A 25,941-nucleotide genomic window follows, 5' to 3' on the forward strand; every position below is an offset into this window, starting at 1 on the left:
GGTAGGACTATCTGTGCAAGATGTGTCAGCTGGAGCATTGCTGTATTCATCTTCAGTGCCAAGCAACTCCAATTACTCTTTGGTCAAACAAACTTTTTATTCATTGAGGTGCAGTTGTTTGCCAGAGCTATTTGCAACCATGTGGCAGAGGGGGTACAATTAATACATTGTAAAAATGAAATTTTTTTTGAATGGTATAAGCTATGGAGATGTAATGGAGCCCCACTGGCAGTGATCTGAGGATTTGCCAGATCATAGCAGAGCACTTGAAATTCTCCAACCGGCAGGAAGGAAGAAATGTACACGAGGGAGCCCGTGGGAACTGTATTTTGGTTCAGCAGTGTCCGTTAACATTGTCAAACTGCCTGTCTCAAACTGTTAAGACTGATAAACTGCCAGTAATTATCATTTAGAAAATTAGCGGCTGCCAAGACCATCACGCACATTACATGTGTTGGTTGGATTACTTTGAAATTACTTTGCTTAAAAAAAAAAAGGAAAGAAAAAAAAAATCCTGAGCCTGCATCTGCTCCAAGAATAGCATTGAGGTTTGACACATGACAGTTGGTGCTGGCAGTAGTTATTTTTGTTGTTCGGAGTAGGCTTGGGGATGCTTTCTTGGAGTGCGTCACTACTGCTGTTTACCTTTTGGGTATCAGGGCTACTGAGACCTCTGAATATTTGCAGCAAACCTAAATAAATAACTAGTGGGGTCGCCCTTTGCTTTTCTTCCTTGCCTATCACACTGGACAGAGAGAGAATTAAAAATACTGCTTGCTAGAAGGAAAATTTTCTCATTTTTGCAGTTGACTTCCAGGAACCGTGAAGAAACAGTTTGAGTGGAAGGGCTGCGTAGGGCAGGGCAAGAGCTTAAAAGCAGCTTTGGCTGCTCACCACCATTGCTTCGTCTCCTCCCAACCCTCCCAAACAGCCCATACATCAAAACTGTGGCTTGAGGCAAAGCAAATGTCATCCATTTCCTCCTGAAGGAATCGGAATGCAGCCATGACTGAGAGCTAGATATGATACAGGCACAACCATATCACACAGCCATTGCTGGAAGGGGAGATGGGGATGGTGAAAAGGCCACGTAGAATCTTGCACGATGTTTTTCATGCAGAGGTTTGTGATTTGGTCAGTCAACAATGAATAAGCTCGTGCAAAGTCTGAGTCAATGATCTGTGAGTCTGAAGGACTCCAAATTTGAGTTGTCAGATGGCCCAAGAATATATCACTTACATTTTAGCTTACATTTTAGTGTGTGTACCTTTCTGCTTATATTGAGTGCAAGGGTCTTAAAACTTTGGGTGCTCTCTACTTTTCCCTCTGGAGTGTGATTGAGGACAAGTCTTCTGGGGTGGCCTAGAATCATAGAATCATTTAGGTTGGAAAAGACCCTTGGGATCATCGAGTCCAACCATCAACCCCACTCTACAAAGTTCTCCCCTACACCATATCCCCTAACACCACATCTAAACGACTCTCAAATACATTCAGGGATGGTGACTCCACCACCTCCCTGGGCAGCCTATTCCAGTGTCTGACCACTCTTTCTGTGAAGAATTTTTTCCTAATGTCCAGCCTAAACCTACCCTGCTGCAGCTTGAAGCCATTCCCTCTTGTTCTATCACTAATTGCCTGTGAGAAGAGGCCAGCACCAACCTCTCTACAATGGCCTTTCAAGTAGTTGTAGAGAGTGATGAGGTCTCCCCTCAGCCTCCTCTTCCTCAAACTAAACAGTCCCAGCTCCTTCAATCGCTCCTCGTAAGATTTATTCTCCAGGCCCTTCACCAGCTTCGTTGCCCTCCTCTGCACTCGCTCCAGCACCTCGATATCTCTCTCGTATTGAGGTGCCCAAAACTGGACACAATACTCAAGGTGTGGCCTCACCAGTGCTGAGTATAGGGGGACAATCACCTCCCTCCTTCTGCCGGTCTCACTATTTCTAATACAAGCCAGGATGCCATTGGCTTTCTTGGCCACCTGGGCACACTGCTGGCTCATGTTCAGCCGCTTGTCAATTAGAACCCCCAGGTCCTTTTCTGCCAGGCAGCTCTCCAGCCACACTTCCCCAAGCCTGTAGCGATGCATGGGGTTGTTGTGGCCCAAGTGCAGGACCTGGAACTTGGCCTTGTTGAAGCTCATTCCATTAGCGTTGGCCCATCGATCCAATCTATCCAAGTCTATCTGTAGAGCCTCCCTATCCTCATGCAGATCAACACTCCCGCTTAACTTGGTGTCATCTGCAAACTTACTGGTGATACACTCTATGTCCTTATGAAGGTCATCAATAAAGATGTTAAACAGAAATGGTCCCAACACTGAGCCCTGAGGAACACCGCTTGTGACCGGCCGCCAGCTGGATTTATCTCCATTGACCACCACTCTTTGGGACCGCCCATCCAGCCAGTGCTTGATCCAGCAGATGGTATGCTCATCCAGGCCATAAGCAGCCAGTTTTTCCATGAGAATTCTATGGGGAACAGTGTCAAATAGCCAATCTCCGAAGTTCCTGCTCATGCTCACTCTCCTGCGCAGCTCACCCACCACTGTTTCAGAATTTAAAACTAAACATTTTGGAGTGACTGACTTAAATGCCGATGTTTCCAGGACCCAGCAGTCAGAGCAGTGTAACCAACAGGCAAATCATTTGAGCTGAGATAGTGAGGAATTGCAGCAGAACAGCCTCTGCATCTAAGGGATAGGAACAGCTCAGGGTTTTTCTTCATCAGCACTCCCAATTTGTATTGGATCTACACCTTTAAAATAACTGATGTCATATATCAGATTAATCTAATTCTTTGTGGAATACGAAGGAGAAATTGCTCTTTTCAAATAATATTTCAAATACTGTGAAGGAAGATGCTTGCTTATGACTTGGAGAGTACCAGATATTATGTCATGAAAATAAAAGGAAAACATATCATGTTTCCTTATTTCATCTATGTGAACACTTTACTGTGTTTAATTCTATTAATCTAAAATTATAAACAAACTTACCCTGATATAATCTAATTTTTATTATAGACACCAAATGCTATTATGTTGGGCAACAAATTGGCTTAAGATAATTCTGTCTTTAGAAAATAAGACTGTAATCAACAGATTTATAGTTTAATAACATTTCATGATATATGTATACCCTATAGCTTTTAGAGCTTTATTTTCAGTTCAGGGTTCCCATTAGTCTAATTTAGGTTTATTGGTGCAATCAGTAGATTTAAGATACGCCTTTTTTTAACCAACAAAGAGTGTCAGTGTGAGATACTGTAAAGAAGCAGTATGCGGGAACCATCTCTGAGGGATTTTATTGCAAAGCTGTCGATGGATGAGATTTAGCGGGGGAAAGGGTATGGAGCAAGAGCCTGTGTTTTGTTTAGAGTTTGGAAAGGGCAGGGGACAGTGAGGATATGTAGGGTCCCAGCTGGAAAAAGTGAGGTTATTTTAGTCTGAAATAAAGCTTTTGCCGAAAAGTAAAACCTTTTGTAGATCAAAAAATCTTTTTTTTGTTGTTTTTCTTCCCCACTAGTCAGATCTAAACTGTAAGCTCTGAACAGTGTGGTACAGTTTATAGCCCAAGTAGCTCTGGTCTCGAGATTTAAATGCCCAGTAGCACAACTCTCCCAGATATGTATGTAGAGAATTAATTGTATCTTATTTGTGGAAATAATTAAGCAACAGAAAAGAGGGAGAGCTAAGTGGAAATATTTCTTATTTGGTTTGTCTGTTTGCATGTGCATGTTTTAGTTTCTGATTTATTTGTTTGTCTACTTTTTTGTACTTCGAAACAGCAAATCTGCTGGTTTCATTTTTTTCTAAAACAGCTTTCTGTTTTCTTAAGAAAAGTCGTCTGTCTGCAGTTTGCTCAGCTTCTTGTCTGAGCAAACTTGCAGAAATAATTAATTAAGCTTGGATAGTAAGCAGACCGTGGATCTGGGTCATTTGTAACAAGTAGGTGAGATTTTGTGCGATGATTTTGCGAACCTGATGAGGTGTGTATACAGGGGTGTGGGTTTCTAGCTGGCTGGCTGTGCGTGATTAAAGTATGTATACTTTTATTTCAGAGCGTGTATGAAATGTGAGGATAAGTGAACATGCTCTGGTGTGGGATCTTCTGAAGGGTTCTGGCTGGGGCAAGGCCGGGATCTCTCCTTCCTGGTTTGTCCCTTTGCTGTTTCAAGATAATGCAGTCTTCCTTAGGTATATGGGATTTAATGTTGGCTAAGAGCTGGTAATTAAACACACGTGGATTGAGGAGCCTGGGAAGAGCAGTCCATCTCGATTATGTGCGTCTGTTGGCAGGATGGGCGCAGCTCGGAGCTGCCAGCGATGGGCTGTGGCACGGGCAGCTCTTTCACCAACGGGGCTGGGGAAGAGCGGTGTGACTGCACAGGGGCTCAAACCATGAGCGTGACCTTTTGTGCCAACAGCACAGGGACACCTTATCTCCAGTATAACCAGAGGTGGCAGGGTGTATGTTGGCGAATAGCTTCCCTTTCCCCGTTTGCGCCCCTTTGCCCATGCTTTTAGAGTAAAGAGAGGGTTTCTCTGGTTAGAAAGCTGCATTTCACGAGGACAGGAACCAAGAGACAGTTCATTTCTGTGGAGACTTTCTATAAATAGCTTGCTCTGTTAACATAAATTCTTTCACTGAGTGAATCCTACAAGCAGGGGTTTGTTCCAAGCCTACAAAATGCTGTGCATGCCCTTGTCACTTCATACGTGCCTGTTCGGATGCCGGCACTTCCCCCCTCAAAATGAGCGCTAAGCCTGACACTTGCAGGGTGACGCTGCTCCGCTGACGGAGTGAGGCAGTCAGCCTTCATAAACGGACCTCTTACGGCTTTAACTTTTTACATCATTGATAGCAAAAGGATCATTGGAAGTTCTTAAGGCAAATAGGGCAGAACTTGCTGAAGTCCCTGCTCACCGGTATTTAAACCTTCAACTAGGCTGCGATGTTTTCGACCACCCTGCTCTCTGCTAATGCTTGCAGTCGGTCTGGGTCAGAAGCTGTAGCTACTGCAAGCCTTGAAAGCTTCACAGGGCTTTTAGGAAACTTGTAATTGCTCCACTGTGAATCCTAGAGTGAGAAAGAGCTTGCCCAGGAGGAAAAAGTCTTCAGTTACTGCTAGTGCAGTGGAAACTCTGTGGACATAAATGGTCCCAGCTGTATGACACGCATCTGTCACTCTGCAGAACTCCAGCTTTTTATTTTCTTCCTCTTACATATTCCTGATACTGGAAGCCCTCTCCTTTGGAGAAGATTTTCTGCTTCTGTTTAAACACGTTTCTGTGTCTGACTATCTGATGTTCAGTCCCCATCCCTTCCCCCTCTTCGCATGAAATGGCAACCAGTGAGCTGTTGAAATTTTAACACAGCTGAAAGATGTGACCCAGAGGTGTCTGTCTGGAAAAGGGAAGTGAACTGGAGTTCAGGCAGTTGATAAAACACACGTGTTTATGAGGAAGCATGCTCGCTCCTACTTTCTGTCCTTTTTTTAAATGCGTCTGTCTGCTGGCGGAGGCCGTACTGTTTTCACTACCCACACACATGTATGGCAAGGTCAAATACAATTCCCTTTTTTGTGTGTGAGGTGCTTCAAAGTACTTGCTGTAGCTGTATGTCTGTGCTGGTGGGTTAGAAGTGGAGTAAGCAGTGGACGGGGACGTATGTAACATGGTGAGAGGAAGCAGAGCAAATAAACTGGTTGTCATCCATGGTGGATACTGCAGTGTTTGGAGAGGAGGGCGTGTTGGATGCGTCAGGTAGGTTTCTGCACAGGCTGTCCAGCTGCAGTGCCAGTGGCTTTGTGGGACTGTCACAGACCCAGATTCTGTTGACGCTTCGCCATTAGATGTAAAAGTATATGTGTGAGAAACGAATTTGACGTTTTTGGCATGTAGAGTTTAGTTTTAAAATGTGACTATTGATTTAATGGCTCCTTAGCTGTTGCTGATGATGTCTGCTGTTGAAATCTTCACAACTGGCCCTTGCAACAGCTCCCAGATTGTGCAAATTGGTTTTGGAGGGGAAATTAACTAGCTTATTTGCATACACAAAAAAAGTCCTGGCTCTGTGGCTTTCAGGTATGCATCCCTGTTTTTTTTTTCCATAGGATTGTTATGGATATGTACTTCCAGGGATTGTATCATCAGCCCGTACCATTCATACGTTTTGCAGAGTTCATAATCGAATGCATTCGCGGCTGCAAGTGGCACACGTGCTGCTCTGAATGCTCCTTCTCAGATGTCTCCTGCTTCTGGTAACCCACATTCTGCAGCTGGAGGCTGCGCTCCGGGCGCCGCATGAATGGCGCGTCTTGTGTTTCAGCGAGGCGGAGTGAACTTGATTCTAGGTCAAAATCAAATGTGACATTTCCTAAATGCGCGAGTCCAAACTAGTTACAGAACTAAAAAGCGGAGCCTGTGAGTGCTTTTTGTGTGTTATTTCTCAGCAATTTATAGTCTATTTATTGGGGGTGGGGTAGGTTGAATGTGCTTTTATAACCCTGATTACACCTGCAAAACTGAGAATAGGAAGAAAATAAACCAGTGCCATCTCATCGCTTAGGGATGCAAAAGTCTTACCCTTACAGAACTGAAAATCCACTTTTCTTGTTCAGGGTGAAGGTATCCAGTTTATGGCCAGTGGCCTAGATAAGACCTGCCAGCTCCTCAAATCTGCAGCCTGCTCCTCCCTACTCCACTCTTCTTCCCCAAGGTCCTCACAGGCACAGCGAGAGCAGGCAGTGACCCAGATGCGCTGCTCTGAAAGTGCCATTTGTTTCCAGGGCTCAGCGTGCTGGCGGATTTGACACATGGCTACACACGCATCTATCACTGGACCAAAATACACGTCCCCGGCATTGTAAGGGGTGTTGTATCAGCTAAGCGACTGCTGACCGGGCCAGTAGCTCCTTGCATGTCCCGTCAAATGTGTGAGTGTGTGGGACTCCTGCCCCCCAAACGTGGAAGGATTTGTTGAGCTGCAGGATGCGGAATCTGGCTACAACAAAAATTTTTAATATATTTTTTTGTCTGCTTAAACTTTCCAGGGAGTTAACAGGCAAGCAATTTGCTGCTCCATGCTTTGTTACCTGTCAAGCTATGAAAAAGGAATAAGGGGAAGGACCTTTTTATACTTCTGGTTTTGGCAGGGAGTGCAGGTTTGTGTTCTTTCTCTTCTCCTATTCTTCTGACTATAATTATTTCAGATTCCTTTGCCTACAGACAGAACTAATACATGTATATATGTAAATATGTATTTATACACAAATATATATAAATCATCATAGATACGTAGATATACATATATATGATTCTTAAGACTGGTACGTAAGACTAGTCCTCTCTCCCCTTGTCCAAGCTATAACTTCAATTCGTCTTTCTTCACTTCTTTGTGGATACCAAGCCATGAAGTCTCATTCAGCGTGGCTAAACAGATATCCATTGATACATCCCTTCCTCCCTCCACCTGCAGCTCTCCCCGTTATCTCCTGCCTCTGTTGCCATGGACAACGCCAGCGTCCCTCAGTCAGGCAAAAATCTGTCCATCTCCCAGTTCGCTCTGTCTTTACTCTGAGTTCAGCAGATTCTTCCTGTGCAATGTCTCCTAAGAAATGCCCTGTGCTGTCCACACCACGCGGCTGAAATTCACATCTAAGCACTCATTTGATGTCTTGAATTACTGCAACATCCGTTTCTCTGGCCTCTTCAAATTCTAATTCTCTCTGTCCAGAATGTCTTTGCAAAAGGAACTTGTCCCGTTTCCTCATTTTTTAACAGCGTAACCTCCCCTATGTGTTCCTCTACTGGTTTCTTCATTATTCAGCACAAGGTGCTCATCTTCATCACCAAAGCCTCTCACTCCCCCTCTGCTTCCCATCTGTCATCCAGCTCCGAGTGGGCGTCTTTCTCCTCCGGCCACCCATGATGACCATCTCTCCGGCACACGACTTGCTTTCTAACAAGTAGTTACGTGTTTTCTGCTGACCTAACCCACCCCATTAATGTTGGCAGGACTACTTTCTTCTTGTCCTTTAGGTATCTCCTTTAAAATACTCTTTTTTTTTTTTCTTTTTCTTTTTTTTTTTCTGGGATGCAGGTGATGCAGACTCCCTGCCTGAGGCAGCTCACCACCTCTCTCTTGCTTTCAGAGTGCAGCAGTTGTACAAATAGTAAGCACTCATTGGAGGAATTTTAGACCTTATTGAGATTAAGGCCTTAACCAGCACCTCCTGTCATTGCAGGCTTTTAAAAATAGGCTCGACGTGCATGGTAATAGCAGCGTTGTAACCATGGCAATGCAAGGCAGACAGGGTTTTCAGGCAGGGATCTCTTATTAGGCCAACCGGCATGGCTGCAGGCTGGACCAGGGTGACTCAAGAGTGAGGTTTCAGGCGCAGGAAGGGACTCAGAGCCCCAAAGCATATCTGTTTTCCCCCAGCTGGGTCAGGTGGCCTAATAAAAAGAATAACATAAGTGTATTTGATCCTGCCTTGAGCGGGGAAGCAGCCTAGATAGTCATTCAAGGTCCCTTTTAATCCTGTGGCTCAGTTTTAATGGGGAGAGCTGACTTCTCCTTCCCTTTGTGCTGTGCGTTCAAGCATATGCTGATCTTCTGCTGATACCAACAGAAGGTCTCTGAATATCAAGAAACCAGAATATCCTCATTAAGGATCTGCTTGGAGGATGTGAGAGTAATATATTGGTCTTTGAGCGGAGGCTGACTTTGTGCAGCTATAAAACATGAATATTAAACAGGAAGCCAATGACACTTCTGAAACATGCCTGAGACAGTAATCCAGATGCTGTTCGGGGATATAGTATAGCCCTTAAGCCTTACGTTTATGCTTTTTTTTTTTTTTTTTTTTTTTTTTTTTTACTGCATCTGCATAGTTGTGGGTGGGGAGCGGGGGGGCACAGCAAGAGAAAAACCAGATTTTTAGCCTGGTTTCCTGAGGAAGTGGGGGTTAGGCTGTTAACTCGGTGTGTCTGCGCGCCAGTCCTCTTTATAACTTTGCAGGCTGTCTCCAACCAGGGAGGGAGGGGGCTTCGGGGACAGCATCAGCCTTCCCGGTCCTTTCTCCGATGCAGTAGCTGCTGCCAGGAGGTGGGCTGGGTGTGGGGTGGCAGGGGCAGGGTGCCACGGGCACGCCAGCACCAGTTGGCCAGCAGCTACATCAAGGCTTGCCCAGCAAATGTGGCCGGGTACCAGGCACCGTGGGGCTTGGGGTAGCCAGGAGCAGCCCGGGAGGGGCTCATGTAGTAAATTTAGCATCACGAGCCCAAACAAGCTGGAAATCCAGTTTCATTAGTTCCACCACTCAGGCATTTGCTTAATCTTGAAAAACAAAAGACAAAAAAAAACAAAACAAAACAAGTAGGGGGGGTTATACTGAATAGTAATGACATTTTAAATCCATAGAATATTTCAGCAAAATAAATGCTTTTGTGTGGCTTTTGTATTGCAAAGAGGTTTATATTATTGTAGCACAATCCTGGAATTACATGAACCCTGTGTTTACTCTGGTTCACACTGGGACACTCGCTTTCTAAGAGGAGACCTGATGTATTTAAGGGCAGCGTGAAAGAATAAAGACTTGATCCTGCACTCGACGCCGAAGCATTATGACACTGCAAAATCTTTTCGCTTGTACTTCTAGTGTGTTGTCCTGAGAATATAATTTCCTGTTTTTCATTATGGGAGAGGTTTTTTTGGAAGTCACTAGAGAGCAGGGGTGTTTTTGGAAAGTAAACTGTCAAAATATGGTGACTTTCTTGACTTGTTCTTTTTTTCTTTCCTTTCCTGGATATAGAACTCACCAATATGAAATCTCATCATTAAAATAAGTAAATAAATAATCAATGAAGCAGCATGAGAGACAGCCCACTTTTTTTCACTCTTCCCCACCCTCGGCCCGTTGGTGATTTTTCCTAGGTTTTGCAATGATGCTTCTCAGATTAGAAGCTTTTATTTCCTTCCGCTTTGTGTTGTATGACAATCAAGGACCTTTATTTATTTATTTTACTTGTCTCACTATTAAAAAAAAAAAACACACAACAAAAAAACAGAATGCAATGTTTTCTGTTCTTCCATTTCTAGTACTCTTGTTTATTTTGAAACTTCCAGAAAGAGATAAAAACAGCTTAGGAAAAATGCTCTCCAGAGCAATCCTTTAAAGAGCAACAAACAAACATTGCAGATTGGTCCTGAAGGCTGTGCTTCCTTTCTGGGGAGGGAGGGAGGTGTGGAGAGAGGATGTTTTCTTCTTAGCTTTGCTCTAATCATCCGATCTGGGATTTGATAAGCTCCACAAGTCTGACACTGCAGCCTCCTCCCGTCTTCCCCCTTCCTGCCTCTTAGAAGATTAAAGAGAACATGGCAAAAAGGAAACAGTTTATTTTCGACTCGTTGTAGTCAATAATTAGTTTACAGTGCAGCATTTTCATTGTTTGTGTTTTAATCGTGTTGCTATGTTCTTTTCTTACACAGTTTACTTTTCCCTTCAGAGCCTTTCTTTGATGCAGAAATAGGTTTACAAATAGCTTAGTCTTGCAAAACTTCAGCCTCTTTTTCAACATTTTTGTATTTCACATCAGGAAATGTGACCACGTGTAGGTGGCGTAGCTTCTGCAAAGACGCGCTGTGCCTTCCTCCCCCCAACCCCCTCAGCTCATGGGGCGCAGTTGCAGACCACGCCACGCTTTCGTCTCACTCTCAAGACATTTTTGGAATTACAGTAATTAAGGAAAACTAAATGTACAAAATAGGGAGTGATTAAATGCACTAAAGTATTACTTGTACATATAAATATGAGTTGACATACGCAAAACTAGCTAAATCTATGAATTGTCTCAAAGGCAAGAAGTTCTTAGTAATACACTTAGTAATTCCCGTTGCACCCCCAATTTGTCCTAAGAATACAGGATATATGCTGAATTCTTTAAAGGTTTAAAGCTTGCAAGTATGTTGTCCATGACATGAGACTGTTTCTTCCCATGCGTGTATTTTTATGATTTCTTGCACAATGGGAATGAATGACATTGTATTGCAACATTAGCATATATAGTCTATATATACACCATTCATTTTCATTGTATGTCATGGATATAATGTCCTAAATGAAAGCCCTGCGCACTGATTTAAAGCACAAAAATGTTTATTGCATGAGTAAGACTCTCTCTTAAGAGGGAGAGGAAAAATTGTTTATAAAAACAAGTTTTTGTATATAAACCCCAGTATTTACGTTGCAATGTATTTGTATTTCTAATTGGCCTTTACTGCTTCTATAGTGGGTTTATAAATTTGCTGTTTAGTCAGTTTCTGCTAAAGGTTCTTTAGGGTCAACCCAGTATCTTCAGAAGAAAAACATTTTCTTCTTCGAGACAAACTGCAAAATCAATTATTAAAACAAAAGCTTCTAAAATCTTACATTATGCTTACTTTTTTTTTTCCTTGCTATTTTTTTTAACTTTCATAATGATGTGAGTGCTTATATCTGGCCGTAGAGGCGGTTCACTGATGCCACTGGGATAGCAGGCAGGTCAGGATGTGCAGGCTGAGGGTGCAGCAGAGGGACGCAGTGCTGGCTCCAGCCACCTCGTCCCAGCCTCGCTGGCTGCCCGTGCCCTCCCTTAGCTCCAGGGGTGCCCAGCAGCGTTCCTAGGAGCCAGCTCAGAGGGTTGGAGAGTGCAATCTATTTTTAGGACTATGGGCTCCATTCATTTATTTTTAAAAAAAAATTGTTTGGGGCATAGTACTTCTCATTTTTCCGCAAAGAGAAATGCGAGCACTCTTCCCGCAATTAATGAAGTCATTTTTCTACTGTTTTGAGAACTGAAGTATGTTGCTGCAATCACATGCTCCTCATGTATGAGTAACAGTCTAAGTGCATGCTCACTATTGAGCTCGCTAATGGCTTCCCCTATTGATTGCTCGGCCCTGGTGATGGCTGATGGCCGCCTGGCACGGGGGCTGGCAGTTCCAACGGGGCAGCCAAGGTAGGCAATACACAGGCTGGCTTATCAGCGTATAGAGAGAGAAGTGCTTGCTTCTCTCCCAGGCAGTGTGGATGGCAAGGGACGCCACAGATCGTGGGATCTTCTCAGGATGATTTCAAAAGACAGGATTTAAGAATGGGCTGTGAGTGACACCGCTTTTGCCTTTCTGCGGCTGGTACCCTCACAGTGTTGTGCTCTACTTGCTCACCTTAACCACTACCCGTCCCACCGAGTGTTTCTTAATGCTTTTGGTATCTTCTGATTTGTTGCATCCACCTCTGCTACGTCTCTGTATGCATCCCCTCGCTGTACCTGTATTGGCACTTTCCATGCTGGAATGCTTGGTTAGATGGTGCCTTGATGTTTTCAGAGCCCAGCTCCTTTATGCTTTCAGCTCTGTGCTGTTGTTACAAAGCAAGCTGATGCCTGGAAAAGCGGCTGTGAATGTAAGGAAGATTTAGTTTAGTTTATCCTGCTTGAAAGTTGAGCGGAAAAAGGTACTAGTATTGCCAATATTGACCTGGCAATATCGAGGGGCTTAAACTGCCTGTGAGAGTGAAGCATCCCGGGAAGAAGGAGAGCAAGCGGCGTGCTTCGGCAGGGCTGGAAGCCGCAGGACACAGGACATGGGGACCAGCTGACAGCAGCACGTCTGCTAAGGAAAAGTCAATGGATCTGATGTGTGAGGAGATTAAAGTGGCACAGAAAAGGAGCAGTTCAGCTTATGATCTTTAACACAGTTTGTGGTTTTTTTTCTCTTCGTATCTCTGTTTATAAGAGTAGAAAAAGTTCAAGCAAAGTCTCTGTATTTTCCTGATGTTTTTCTCCTGTGTTTCCTGTTTCTTAGGACTTGCTGCTGCTGCAACAGTGACTTTGCATTTGAGTTCCTCCTGCTCCAAAGTGAAAGGGCAACAGTTCGAAAGATGTGTTTTTAGACAGCTGCAAGTTTGATGGTGCACACAAACGTATTTTTTTTTTGAAACTACTAATCTCCTTTGGGACTCCTTTCAGAGAGGGACGTAGTTATCCTTATTTACATCCTGCAACTGCATGAAGCTTTCAAGTAACTATTTTAGAAATCCAGTGAGTGTCACATGAAAAAATGCAGGGTGGTTGTCCTGTAGCCACTGTCCTCTTTCTAAGTTTTGGCACTGTTGCATGGGAGGAGGAACCACCAGAATGGTAGTGTTTAGTCTTCGTAGAGTCTTCTAATGATGTTACTGGGGTTTTTTCCCCTCTGCTGGTGTCCAGGCTTGTGTCTGTCCTCCTTGCAGGAATGGCTTTCTGTTGGCGCTCCCTCTTTCTGCCGCTCAGCTCTCCCCCCGCTGTTGGTGACCGAGCTTTTTCATATCGTGCGCCCGCTATCTGGGACCCTCACTCAGAAAGGGGTAGTTTCAGGGTAACAGGGAGGCTTCTGTCTCTGTCTAAGAGCAAGCCTATAAGCTTCCCTTAAACTTTAAACATTTCATTGTTGGAAAGCTTTCAGATGTTCTTTAGCTTTACATATAAAGAAAGCTTTATATGTAATCTGGCATTGTGTAGTAAAAGATTGCTTTATGTAAGTTAAAATGTGCAGTTCCTTTATAAACTGGTCATATAAAGTCAGCACGCAGGAGATTGTTTTTCTTCTTGTGTTCAGCGTTGCCTTTAGAAGGTTTTGGGTTTTTTAATGCTTTTTTGGGGTTTTAGTAGGATTAGAAATCTTAAGGTGGTAGGAATAGGTGGAAAATACTGCACTCTAGGCAAAACTGAACATGCACCCCTCTCCACATTTGTCGAAACACCAGCGTCAGCAGCCTCCCAGGTAACAGAGTCCTGAACCTGTCTAAAAAGGGTGACTGAAGACTCTGTTGCTGTAGGGCCGTACTAACCTACTACTGAAAAATACTTTCTGGATTAATTCATGGCACGGCCCAAAATCTTTGTAATACGATGTGTTGTAAAATAAGCACGAATGACATTAGAACACGTGAAAAAGAAAGGCTATTTCTCTGCAGACTAACCCAGCACTTTTTCTACAAAGTTCATCCAGCCTATTTACAGGTTAGACATCCTGACCCAGATACATCCATTTGTAAACTGTTCTCCAACCTGAAAACCTTCTTCCCAGTTTTTTGCCAAGTAAAATAGCAGCGCAAAAACCAGGCATGCCTGCTTCTACTTGAGGTTTGAAAAAAACGGCAGCAGAAGCATGTTACTAAGAGAAAACTGACAGATGCGTATCATTATGTAGATTTTCTTCTGTGTTTGAGTATCATAAACTGAATTGCATCTACTAGCGTTTGAAAAGTATTTAAGACCACTTACGACTTCAGCCAGCCCACTTCCTCCACCTGGGTGACGCTCGCATGAACTGCAGCAACTGCAACATGTACCAGACCAGAATCCTCCGTGGAACTGTTTTTATGCCTTAAATAATGTTTTTATCTCTTTCAAACGTTGGGTAAATTGTCACCTAACAATGTTTTCCTCTAATGAAAAATAAGGGGGGTTTGTGGGTTCTTGTCTAGAATTGTTCACGGTGGACTTGATCCAGAGATCCTTGAAGTTGGTGGATGTTAACAGATTTGGGACGGCAGGCTTGAAAAAACAGTAGTTACTATGTCTCCTGGCAGTGATTTCTCTTTTGCCCATGGTAATAAACTTAATTCTGATCTCAGTATGAACTGACAAAAACGCATGTGGAAGCTGATGGGAATATGCAGGGATTGTCTCATGAAGCAGGCAACGTCATGAAACACAATACACGAATGACGTGTGGGTGTGCTACTCACCGCATTGTTTCAAAAAATACTTTTTTCTTTACAAAAACAAAGTAATTTTTACACAAGGCTACATAAAAAGACTGCTGGTATATGTGCAATGCTGGGGGGGTGGTATAATTTTTTGGTAAAAAAATCCAATTTGTTGAAGCTGGTGCTGCTTAGAGGAAAACGGCTGTTCCTGGCATATAGTAAGCTTAATTATCTCCTAAGAGTGTTTTGTTTCTCTTTAAAGTTTCAAATCAAGTTTTTTTGAGCTTCAGAGCAACTTTTCATGTCTGTTGGTGTGCTAAGTATTTTACCATATCTTACCATTTAAAAGGAGATGCTTAGACAGCTTTCATTTGGTCACCACTTCCATATTGGCAGTGGTGTGTGTGTCACCGTTTGGGGTGACCCTGCTGTAAATATTTTGGCCTGGGATGGGTAGCAAGTTGCAGCTACTTGCAGGAAGCTGATGTTGCTTAAATCTAATACTATTCAATTGATCGTACTCTAAAGCCATTCTCATTCTGTATTTGATTTTAGATGGTAAGCAGAAGGGGAGTTCAATGTGAAATTTTTCAGAAAAGGCTTTCGTTCTCAATGCTTTTCCTTTGCCTGCAACTTCTCTTCTTTGCCCACTCTTCCCCTGGCTGGGATAACAAATAAACTTCAGCTTTTACTATGTGCCATTCAGTTGGTGCCAGCAGCCTGTTGGATATTAGGGTATACCTTTGAACACTCATAGCCAAGTCTTCATAACAGAAGCAAATCAAAACCTTTTATGGTCAATGCCTTCTTTTAAAAGAACTGTTTATGAATATAGACTTATCTGAAAGAAGTGCACCTTTCACTGAATAGTCAGATGGCTACTTCCAGGTTTTCATTTTTCCCAAGCACAGAATCTTGGGAAGGCAAGCTCTCTTCCATTAGTAATTCTATTCAGGCAACCCTTTTGTCACCTCTTCTATTTATTATACTAATTGCAAAAGAAGCCAAAGTTGGTGTGCCTTGAAGCCTATATTAATTTATTTTGCATTTCCTACGCTGTGTTTTCCAAAGTCAGCAAAGCTTTTCTAAAAAGTGCTGGTCAGAATTTGGAGATAAGTAACATTATCCAAAGCCTTCAAGAAAAATGAATATTCCTCCTATGTGCTTAGGTAGAATGAAAATCACCAAGGCAAAACTGAGTTCTGTACAGACCCCAGGGTGAATACAAAGCAAGAGTGAATAATCTTTGGTTTTCTCTGCAAGCCATGTCCAGCCCTCGCCCCCAGTTATACAGCAAAAAACGTTCCCTTCCCTTCTCCCTTCCTGCCCTGCTCTACACCCAGATACCTCATCTCCTTTGTAGCCAGAGAGACAGGGCATGTTTTGCATCATCTACCAAAATCAAGCAAAACGCATCCTCTGGAAAGATTTCAAGCTTTCAACCCACCATCCCCAAAGTTCAAAAGATCTGGCAAGCTTAGAAATGTGGTAAATCACGTCTCTGTCTCACATTTAACTCGACAGCCCTTTACCTAGTCTTCTTACTAGTTTTCGTCATACACGGTCTCAACCGAGGGCTTGGACTAGACTCCTTTAGCATGTGTTAAGGCAGCTGCCTGCAATCCAGTACCCTAACAGTGGAGTTTACTGTTGGTTGAAACTAGCACTGCAGCCAAATAAGCCGACCTGCCATTCCCCAAATCCTACATCTGTCTGTCCATCCTTTCGTCACTTTTTCCCTAGTGACACCTTTTTTTTTCTTTTTTTTTTTTTTTATAGTTAATTTGCAAACTGGGCTAAAGAATTCACTCAGTTCATTTTAATCCCAGTTGCTCCCCCAGCCCTGTTTGCTGCACAGGCATTTGTGCTGTGGGGAGGGAGGGAAGAAAGGAGGGAGGGAGGAAGGGAAGGAGGGAGCGCTGCTGGGGACACATCCAGAAGCTCCGCACCAGTGCTGGGGGGGGCTCAGCCCCTTTTGGCAGCAGTGCCAGCCCCTGTCTGTCAAATGTTCATGGGACCAGCAGTGTAGAGTACAGCGTTTCCCTTACTTGTCACTTCTCTCGGGAAATTATTAAATCAGTTTCTTGGTGTAGAAGAAAATAATGAGCTAATCTGGAGTCGAGGTGCTGTTGGATTGTTTCGGACCTGGCTCGTCTCTTAAGCTCCTAACTTTTCTGCATGCAGATGTTATCCAATTAGTTCTGAGGCAGAAGTAGAGTTTCTAGACTTGATTTTTTCTTTCCGGGCCAAATGCCTGGAAGCTAGGGAGGGAAATGGATGACACTGGAATAATAACCACCTTCCCCGAGCTTGAGCAAAGCAGTTAAGACCCATCTTGTTTTCAGTGTTTTCACAAATTCTGCCAAGCTGTACAAAAGGTTTAGAGGGAGGAGGGGGTGTTGGGTTTTTTTCTTTATTTCTTGATATGCCCGGGTTTTTTTCTCAACTACTAAACAAAGAAAGCAAGTAGAAAAGAAGACACTATGGTTTGTAGTTTTGTGATTAAAAATGTCTCTTCCTAAAATCTTTCACTGATTTGTAATGATTTTTTTTCTTCTCTCTCCACCCTGAACTCTCCGCCCAAAATGAAGTCTTAGCCTTATGAGATCAGAGGTCTGCTTACTAATCACAGGATTTAGAGCAGTGTAATCCAGTTGCCATGTTTTAAGGAAGATTTATTTGGTGATTCTTTAATAGAAATTTTATTTTCCTAGCTACCTTTCATGTAACGATGAACAGTAAAAGTCATTTTTGACCTAAGAAGTCATTCCCCCTTCCTCTCCTGTGGATGCCTACAGCATCCTTCAGGAGAGATACTGCTGCTTCTGCAGCTGAGGCAGATTTCTGCGATCAATAATGCAGGGCTCCAAGTTTTCCATGTATAGCTGTAAAGTTACTCATCCACCAGTAATTTCACAGATGCCTCTCTCATGGAAAATTCAGCATGTATTTGGGAGGGAACGGGAGTTTAAAGCAATTCAAATTCAGTCTAGCTTCACTGGTGCGGACCTCTGGGCGCTGAAACGTGTGTCCTTCTCCGTTTGCTTTATAGTTACCGTTCCCAAACCTGAACACCAGCAGAATCATAGCCCCTTTGTCTTCTAGGAGTTTACAGACTAAACGTTTTAACATCATTGTTAGTCTGTGCTCTGTGAGTTGTTCTTTCAAAGATTTTGCCTCAAGGAAAGATAAGGAGTAGCTGTCATTTGAAATTTACTCAGGGTTGGCAAAATGATGGCATTTGTCACTTCTGCTCTCCATCTTCCTCAAGCTGGCCCTAGTGTGTGTCATACTAGATATTGCATTGACTTACTTCTTCTCCCTCTTTGTTCTTCTAGAGAACAACGAGTAATTAATACAGTCTAAAAAGAAGTGTGGCATAAACCCTTTTTTGTGTGTGTGTAGTTTTCAAACAAGGAGGCTGTCGAGAGCCTTACGTGCATGCTATTTCAAAAACAGTTTGTCAAAGCAAAATCACAAAGAGATACTGGGTTGACCAATTTTTTTAGGGCTGGATCTAAAATAATTGGCACGCTTGCTGTATGCTGCTGCGTGTTTCATGTTGTTGACCTCGTCTCCCTGAAGTCTGAATAGCTGTCGTGCCAGTGACAGTGATGTGTCTGAGCAGTCAGAGGGAGTCTTGCAATTATTTTAATATTTTGCATAATACCGGTGGAATTTAATAATTAGTTGTGAAGGTTCAAATCCAATTACCTCCTTCCCTAAAACAGAAAAAATGGTGGAAGTTTGGTAATAAATGCTAGCAGAGTGAGAAAGACATGTAACATAAATTGTCGTGTTCCACTCACTAACGTTTTCTTTCCCTTTCTCTGTTATTTTCCAGGGCATGTTTTCGAGCCATTTTTGAGGAAATGTGGTGAATGTAAACTTGCTCTGTTTTGGGGGGAAATTCTGGTAAGTGCTGCTTTTGATCAATTTTAGTTTTCAATGAGAATTTCAGAAAGATTGTTTTAGCTTTTTTCAGTTTAAATTTTTTTTAGCTGATGAGAAATACAGAGAGACAGTTGATTGTATGTGGTTTTCTTCCTCTGCTATGGAGGCTCGCAGTATGAGAAGCATTGACAGAAAACAGTATGCTAGGCCTCAGGGCAAGGAATGTAGTTTCATTTGCTCCAGTGGCATCCGTTTATTGTGTTTGTAGCTGTTATATTCTGCTGAAGAGTGGTTGAGCTAAAACCTAGAGTAGAAGAAACACAAAGGCCTAATTTAAAAACAAGGGGAACAAAAAAATGGTATAGTGGTATAAAAAATCAGGAGCAAAAATAATGTAGAGGGAGCACATCCCTCCCTAAGTGGTGGGGGTGTCCAGTCACCCTGAAATCTTTCCATCCATTCCCAGAATGTCTGACTGGCACACTTGCCACATGGAGCTAGGGTGATTTGTTTATGCCAGAGAGATAGGGAGGTAGTTAATGCTCCTGTGTGCTATACCGGTTTTCCTGTTCCTCCTTTCCATCCCACGTGACAAGCTTTGCTGCTTCCCTGGCTGTTCTGTATGCAACACTTCCAGAGGCCCCAACTTCCTACAGACTTCTGGTCCTACAGGCACTTTGGGAATATGGCACGTCATGTGTGGTGTGTCTGTGCTGCTGAGTTGCCCTGCTGCGAGGAGAAGGAAGCAGAGAAGAATGGGTGGTAATTAGTGACATGCCTCAACTGGAGGGCAGCAATCCTGAGAAAACTCTTCCAACCTGCAAAAAAGCAGCAGATCTGGAGCAGTTTGTAGGCTCATCTTGCTTTTCCCTCTAGGAGACTGACAATATATACAGTTCTGACTGGTGCCAATCTATCACCATCGCCCTTGGGGAAAAAAAAAAGCCAGCAGAAGATTGTGTCCCTTCTTTCCCTTGGACAAGCATACCCTTGGACTGGCATTTTTTCTTCAGCCAGCACGTGCAGATTGCAGATGAAAACTGACTTATTCTCCACTGGCAGAAGACTTAAGAGTCGGATAGCCTGCGGGGTAGAAAACTGAAAATCAAAGACCGGCTCTGTGAGAACACGTGTTCTTTTCTGCCATTTAAAAAAAAACAGATGTTGTTACATCATACAGAAAGATCTGGATTAGCTAACAGATGTTTAAATGTAAATCATTTAGCCTTCTGCAGAATTTATAGTCTTAAAGATAAGAAAACACAAGATAACCAAGATCAGAATTTTACAAAGAAGTTGGCCAAACGCGTGAAAAGTCCTGTACAATGGTACCTGGGTAAACCCTACTGTAGCTCATTCTTTTAAACAATTTTCTCTCTACAGTTGGGCTTTTCTGACCATGTCATGTTGTAAGCTTGCACCTATATCCGTATACTGGGAAATAAGAACAACAATTATTTAACTAGAGTTTAGTTGTAGGGTCAAAGATGAGCTACAGACCAGCAGTATGAGCTCATTAGTCCATGAGATTTTGTGCTGACTTCTGTTACTGCAAAAGAGGATAGGAGCTATACTTAGTTTTCTTTTTGGTGGTAGTAACAATACTTTGATCCTCAAAGTTGTCCAGTGTCCTTACAGATTAGCTGATCTTTGTGTGGGGTGTGACAAAGCCATGGTGCTCACAGGTAAAGGGAGTAGAGTCATGATTCAGAAATAGTGATGCCGTGTAACACCATGGAAAAAAAGTTTATTGTCAGACCTGGTAATAAGATTGTTGTGTTTTAATTTCCCTTCAAAGATGCATCAGCTGAGACCAGCCTCATCTCCATAGCTGCATAAAAAAGCGTAGTTCAAGAGCAGCAAGGGGGAAGAGACAGAAGCAGCTTGTTTCTTAGAATCATAGAATAATTTTAGTTGGAAGAAACTTCCAGATGTCATCTGAAACAGGTCCTTTTAGGTCAGGACCTAGATTTTTAAAATTCAACTGGATGCCAAGGCTGGAAACTCTGCAGTCTCTCTGTTCCCATGTCTGACCATCCTCAGAGTGAAAAAGTGCTTCTTTGTTGTTTCTCATCGTTGTTGCTCACTGTCAACCAGTGTGGACTTTGCATCTTCTGTGACTGTGAGAGGGGAGTCTTAGAGAAGACCCCAAAATCAAGGAAGATGCTTCTTGTAGCTCCAAGGAAATGTGGTGTCACATAGATGCAGTAAGCTTGTTGCGGTGGGGGGAAACACAATCTAGTTCACAGAGGTTCTACTTAGGCAATGTTTCTTAACCTATAGTTCATGTTCAGGCTTGGAGAGCATGGCTGCTTTACTTAGTTGAATCTTGAAACTTGGGAGAAGGTTAGCTGACAAACTGATGCTCCTGAAAACTACATGTTTTCCTGACTTGGTTAGAGATACAAGCCAATAAAAAGAAACACTTCTCACTGCTGGATTGTAAACATCCTGGAATTTCTTCAAGCCAGTCTGGAGCTGCGTTTGTACCATTCCATGCTCCAGGATTCTGCCCTAGAATTTAATATTGTTTTCCTGTAGCCATTATAAACAGACTCTTCCAACTTTTCTTATTTTTCCAGCTGTCCTTTACCATCTTCCCACTTCGAACTGTTTGCAAAATCTTATTTTGAGGTAGAATGATCAGGAACCTTGAGTTTCTTATCTCTAAGGATCTCTGAAATATCTCTGACCCTACTGTAGGTTTGACTATGGCATTCCAGATTCCCAGAGAGTTTAAAAATAATTACAAAAAATCAGTCACAGTCTCTCTTCCTAACCCACTGAATCCAAGAAGGACTGGACATCAAGAGAACATTTTGAATTTATCTTGACGTAGCAGCTGAGCTCAGAGGCTCAGCAGTTATTTATTCATCTTGTATCAAAGTCCTAGAAAAGGTCATGCAACCTCCAGATCAAAAATTCATAGTGGTTTTAGGTTAGATTAGAGAAGTATACTTAAATGCTGGGAGGAAAATCTTGGCTGAATTTAAAACTCCCTCAGCTAAGCTGATGATATCTTTGAGCACTGTGAGAAGAGACCTCTTTGGATGAAATTTCTGTAAAGCAGCCTTGCGGATGTCAGAGCAGATATTTGCATGGCACTACAGGTTTGACCTGTCTTGTGTTGAGCACAGCGTTTGGTAGGCGGCCAAAGAACAGCCATCGCTCCGCATCAGATACTTACACAACTGAGAGGGTTCCCAAGAAGCATGGCTGATGTAGGACAGAAAACCTTGGGATGATCTGTGTTTTAATTTTTTCCCTAGTCAGGCTGCTCTTTGCCAGTTCAGACTCCCCTTGAAACTCTTGCCTTTCAGAAGTGTTTTTTGTATTTCTAAGCGTCACTTATGCTCTCTTATGGTGTTCTGTCCCTATCGGCACACTTTTCTGTAGATCAGAAGCAATTGCACATCTTAAACAATGGTTTCTGTTATTCGTAGTTGCTTATTTGTATTGTGAAAAATTTGGATTTCAGCTGCTAAGACACTCATCTGGTGTTTTGGTTTGGGTTTTTGTCCCATTAAGGACAGTCACATTTTTATTCTCTTTATTTTAAACAACAATTTAGCAGGCAGTGCCTGCTTTGATTTTTAGAAGTTATATAGACACAGGTTTTTGGTATCTTTATGCATATTAAATTTGTTTGCCTTTAGAAATACTGTGATGTCCTGTGCATTCTTGAGTGTCCGATTTGCATGATACAATTATTTACATCCTTGATGTCTACCAAAAATTATATTGAATTTCTCTTGGTGATTCTTCTTCTTATGTCAGGTTTCTGACATAAACTATTGTAGAGCAACTATGCATTACCTGCAAAGAGCTTGGAATATGGTCTCTCACTGCAAAAATAACCCGCTGCGCTGTAACTTTTGCTTTATTACCTGTGTTCTGCCATGCCCACAAGAGGCTCTGCCGGAATCATTAGCTGTTCTCTGTAATTAGGGCTGACCTGGTGCATTTTGGTCCTATTTCTAGTAGCTCTTCATTTTTCAGAGTCATTAGTTTGGGCAGCAATGTGCCTCATAATGTGCTTCTGGTATGTATCTTCATTATTTCTTTCTATGGGCTGAAGATTATCATGCATCCTTAGGAAAGAAAGTGTGTGGAAATGCTTGAGCATTTTAAAATATCTTGGGGTTTACCAAGATTTGGTATGATACGGTTGTAAATCCTTCTATTTTAGCCTGTTTCTTTTCTTCCAGTCTAATCTGTGTAAAAGATGAGCATGTTGGTGCCACTGGGTGTGGTAAATGTTAAATCTGGTCCATAAGATTTCTAAGGAATGGGGCCTGTTCCCTGCCCAGAACTGCATGTCTCCAGTCCCGATCAGGTTGGATTTAGTCTGCTCTTTTAAGAGATGTGAAGCATTGTTATACTTGTGTTCATTAAATCAGATAACCCTACACAGGGACGTTACGTTCCAGTTTCCTGCAGAAGAGATCTTTGTGTCTGTCATTTTCCCAAGTGTCTTCCTATATCTCACTGGTAATCCCTTTAGTTTAGCTTTTCTTTTTTCTTTTTTTTCTTTTCTTTTTTCCCCTGAAGTTGAGGTGATCCAATTGTTGGGATTGCTCAGCAAAAGAGAGCTGGTCTGTGGGCCATCCATCTGGATGTCCCTCTTGCTGTAGTCCCTGGAGAAGAAACAGGGAAGGACAGTTAAGACAGCAGATGGAGCAGAGCACTACATGCAGCTGTACCTCCCAGCTTTCTTAGCTGGCTCAATGGCAGAGGTGTTTGCAGTGGGTCATGATGTCACAGCAGCTTGAAGATCCATGATAACATTTTGCAAGTGGTAAATTGGTTGGGGTTTTTTTTTACATCTAGATAGCAAGTCCTCCAAATGCTCTATTGAAAGAAAAAAATTAAATTTGAAAGTTCAGATGTTGCTTTAGGGAGTGTTATATCAACTTTGCTCTTTTTTATATGTGCATCAAGGTATTTTTGTCACTGTGCAGTTGATACAGAAACTCCTGTTCCATCATGTTCTTATACCTTCTGTTCCCTTTCCTCCCCTCTAGAGGACTGAAAAAAAACCTGCATGTGATAGAATGCAGGGGCCACTACCATCCAACTCGTTATGAGTTCAGATTTAGATATGGAATAGCCTTGCACCTGGTTCCACGCCCAGCTCTGATGATTTAATATTAAAGTGTAAGTGCAGCTTGGACCAGGCAGGTCCCACCCAGCTGGTAGCAGGATCCTGGGGTGTTGTAGGTGGGATCTCCGGGGACTTTGGTTGCTAGGAAGCATTACCTCCTTAGTGAGCTCATGCAAATAGAGATTTATTTTTTCAGAAGTTAGTAATTTAGTCATGTTTGGGAGTTTTCTGCAGAGATCAAAATACAAAGATTTTGCCTTGACACCTTGCAAGTTTATGGTCCAAATCACAAATCACGAAACCTCTCGAGCTGTTCAAGGGATGACCAGAAGTTTTTAACGTGAACAAATCACTCCAGTTTCCCATGCTTTGTTCCAGAATTAGCTTGAAAAATTTTGGCTGACGTCATGCCAAAAATCCAAAACAACAACAAAGCAAGGGAGAAAAAAAAATCTCCCAGCAAGCATCCAGCATGGAGAATATTGCCAAACTTGGGCCTGTTTGTGCCAAGTTTATTATCAGGCAGCAACAGGGTCTTAGTAGGTAACGCTCTCGACCTGCAGCTAATGAGCCCCGCAGCGCAGGGAGCGAGGAACGCCGCAGAGAGAGGCAGGGCTCTTAGCCAGTGCCCGGTTTGCATAATGAGCTGTGCGCAAGACACGAATCATACCAGAGATTAAAAGGAATAGAGGCGTCAGATAAGGTTGTTTCTGTGGATAAGACTCTTACTAAATGAATACATGTTGCAGTGATAAATAAGTCTATAGGTAGAGTTTAAGGTGTGTGGACGGATGTAGATTTTCCTGACCTGAGCGTGCTGTATTTTGTAGCACAGCCACAGTGCCGCTTTACTCCTAGAGAATTTCTTTTATGAAATACAGGGGAAGGGGGGCAGTTAATGTAATTCTCTCGACATTAATTCTGCCTCATCAATACTTCATGGATTTAATAGATTTTAGAGCTAGAATCATTTGGGAGATTATTTTATCGGCCAAGCACAGTGGAGGTTGCTGAAACTAAATGGAGGAAAGAAAGCATGTGTGTGTGTGATATAGGATGCTGTGGTATCAAGAAGATTTAATTATTGTGGGATTTGTTTAGGAGATTTTTCTGTGCCTTTTGTGAATCTTTATGTTGGGCACTAAATACTATAGACAAGTTATCTCTTCAATAAGAGTTTGGTATGGATGTCTAGGCACAAGTGTCTGTTTCCACCTCACAGCATAAGCACACTGCGCTAGTTCTTCATCTCTCATTACGTCTCCCTCTCGCTTAAATGCTCATCTGGCATGAACATAATGAAACTGCATAAAAAGGAGCACAGAGAAGAGGAGAGATCTCGTTGCAGATTACCAAAGCTGAATATTTTTGGACATTGAGTTATTTATATTAATCAGTTTGCTAAGCTCAAAGATAAAAGAAAGCCTGGGAAGCAATCCAGAAAAACCAAGAAGAGAAACTAAAGAAGATAGTGTGAAGATCATGCATTAGTGCCTGGTTCGAGAATGCCTGCAGTACTGTGTCACAATACCCATTTCAAAATAAAAATGAAGATGGGTGGATCTTGAAGGGCAGTGCTCAGTGGTGGGGGAAATTCCTGCTTGACAAGTCACTCTCCATCAGCTGAGGTGGAAGGCTCTGTCGAGGAACGCTCCACATCGTCCTGCAGCAGCCCTGCTAGCAACGGTGAGCAGTATTCATGGGCTCCAAGGGGTCCCACACAGCCTTCACTGGTCTGGGAGAGTCAGCTCTTCCCTAGACATGTTATCAGGGAAATCACTGACAGCGATTTTTAAAAAATATCCAGTGAGCATAAATTCATGAGAAGTTTGTGTTCGTGCTGAAGGTATCACCCTGGAAACCTCAGAGCTAACAGAGGTTTATACAGCCTTCTAATAAATAGTGTTTTGTCCTTGTGGCCTTTATACCTGTTCTCTGCCCACCTATAGGAATATATCCAACAGAGCAAGTCATATTGCTTCTTTTTTTCTTTAAGGGAAAATAATAAAAGATTCAACTGTGTAAATGTCATTCCTGCCCAGCCCATTTAGTATTATGAGGCAGGGAGAAGTCTGCTTTGAAATTTTCCCTCTGGTAAAAGCTTGAAAAGCCTTGAAGATTGTGTGCATCCTTGATCATGTCATGCAACAGCAGTAGTGAGAAATATAAAATCTACTATCTCGGTCTATTAGGGTTTTGAAT

The 25,941-nt window shown here is 42.7% G+C and overlaps 1 protein-coding gene across 6 annotated transcripts in view; it reads left to right on the forward strand.

The window, feature by feature from the left end:
* FYN (FYN proto-oncogene, Src family tyrosine kinase) overlaps positions 1 to 25,941 on the forward strand; it is a 139,757-nt gene that overhangs the window by 43,897 nt on the left and 69,919 nt on the right. For 5 of the 6 annotated variants that reach the window (XM_074580925.1, XM_074580929.1, XM_074580924.1 and 2 more), the window contains one exon: positions 18,586 to 18,656. The gene's annotated coding sequence lies outside the window, so the exon portion shown is untranslated. Of the gene's footprint in view, positions 1 to 7,058; positions 7,170 to 18,585; positions 18,657 to 25,941 lie in introns of all 6 variants that reach the window. The other variant, XM_074580926.1, reaches the window with a different exon arrangement.

This window comes from Larus michahellis, chromosome 3, assembly GCF_964199755.1.
Source record: "Larus michahellis chromosome 3, bLarMic1.1, whole genome shotgun sequence".
Classification (NCBI taxonomy): Eukaryota; Metazoa; Chordata; class Aves; order Charadriiformes; family Laridae; genus Larus; species Larus michahellis.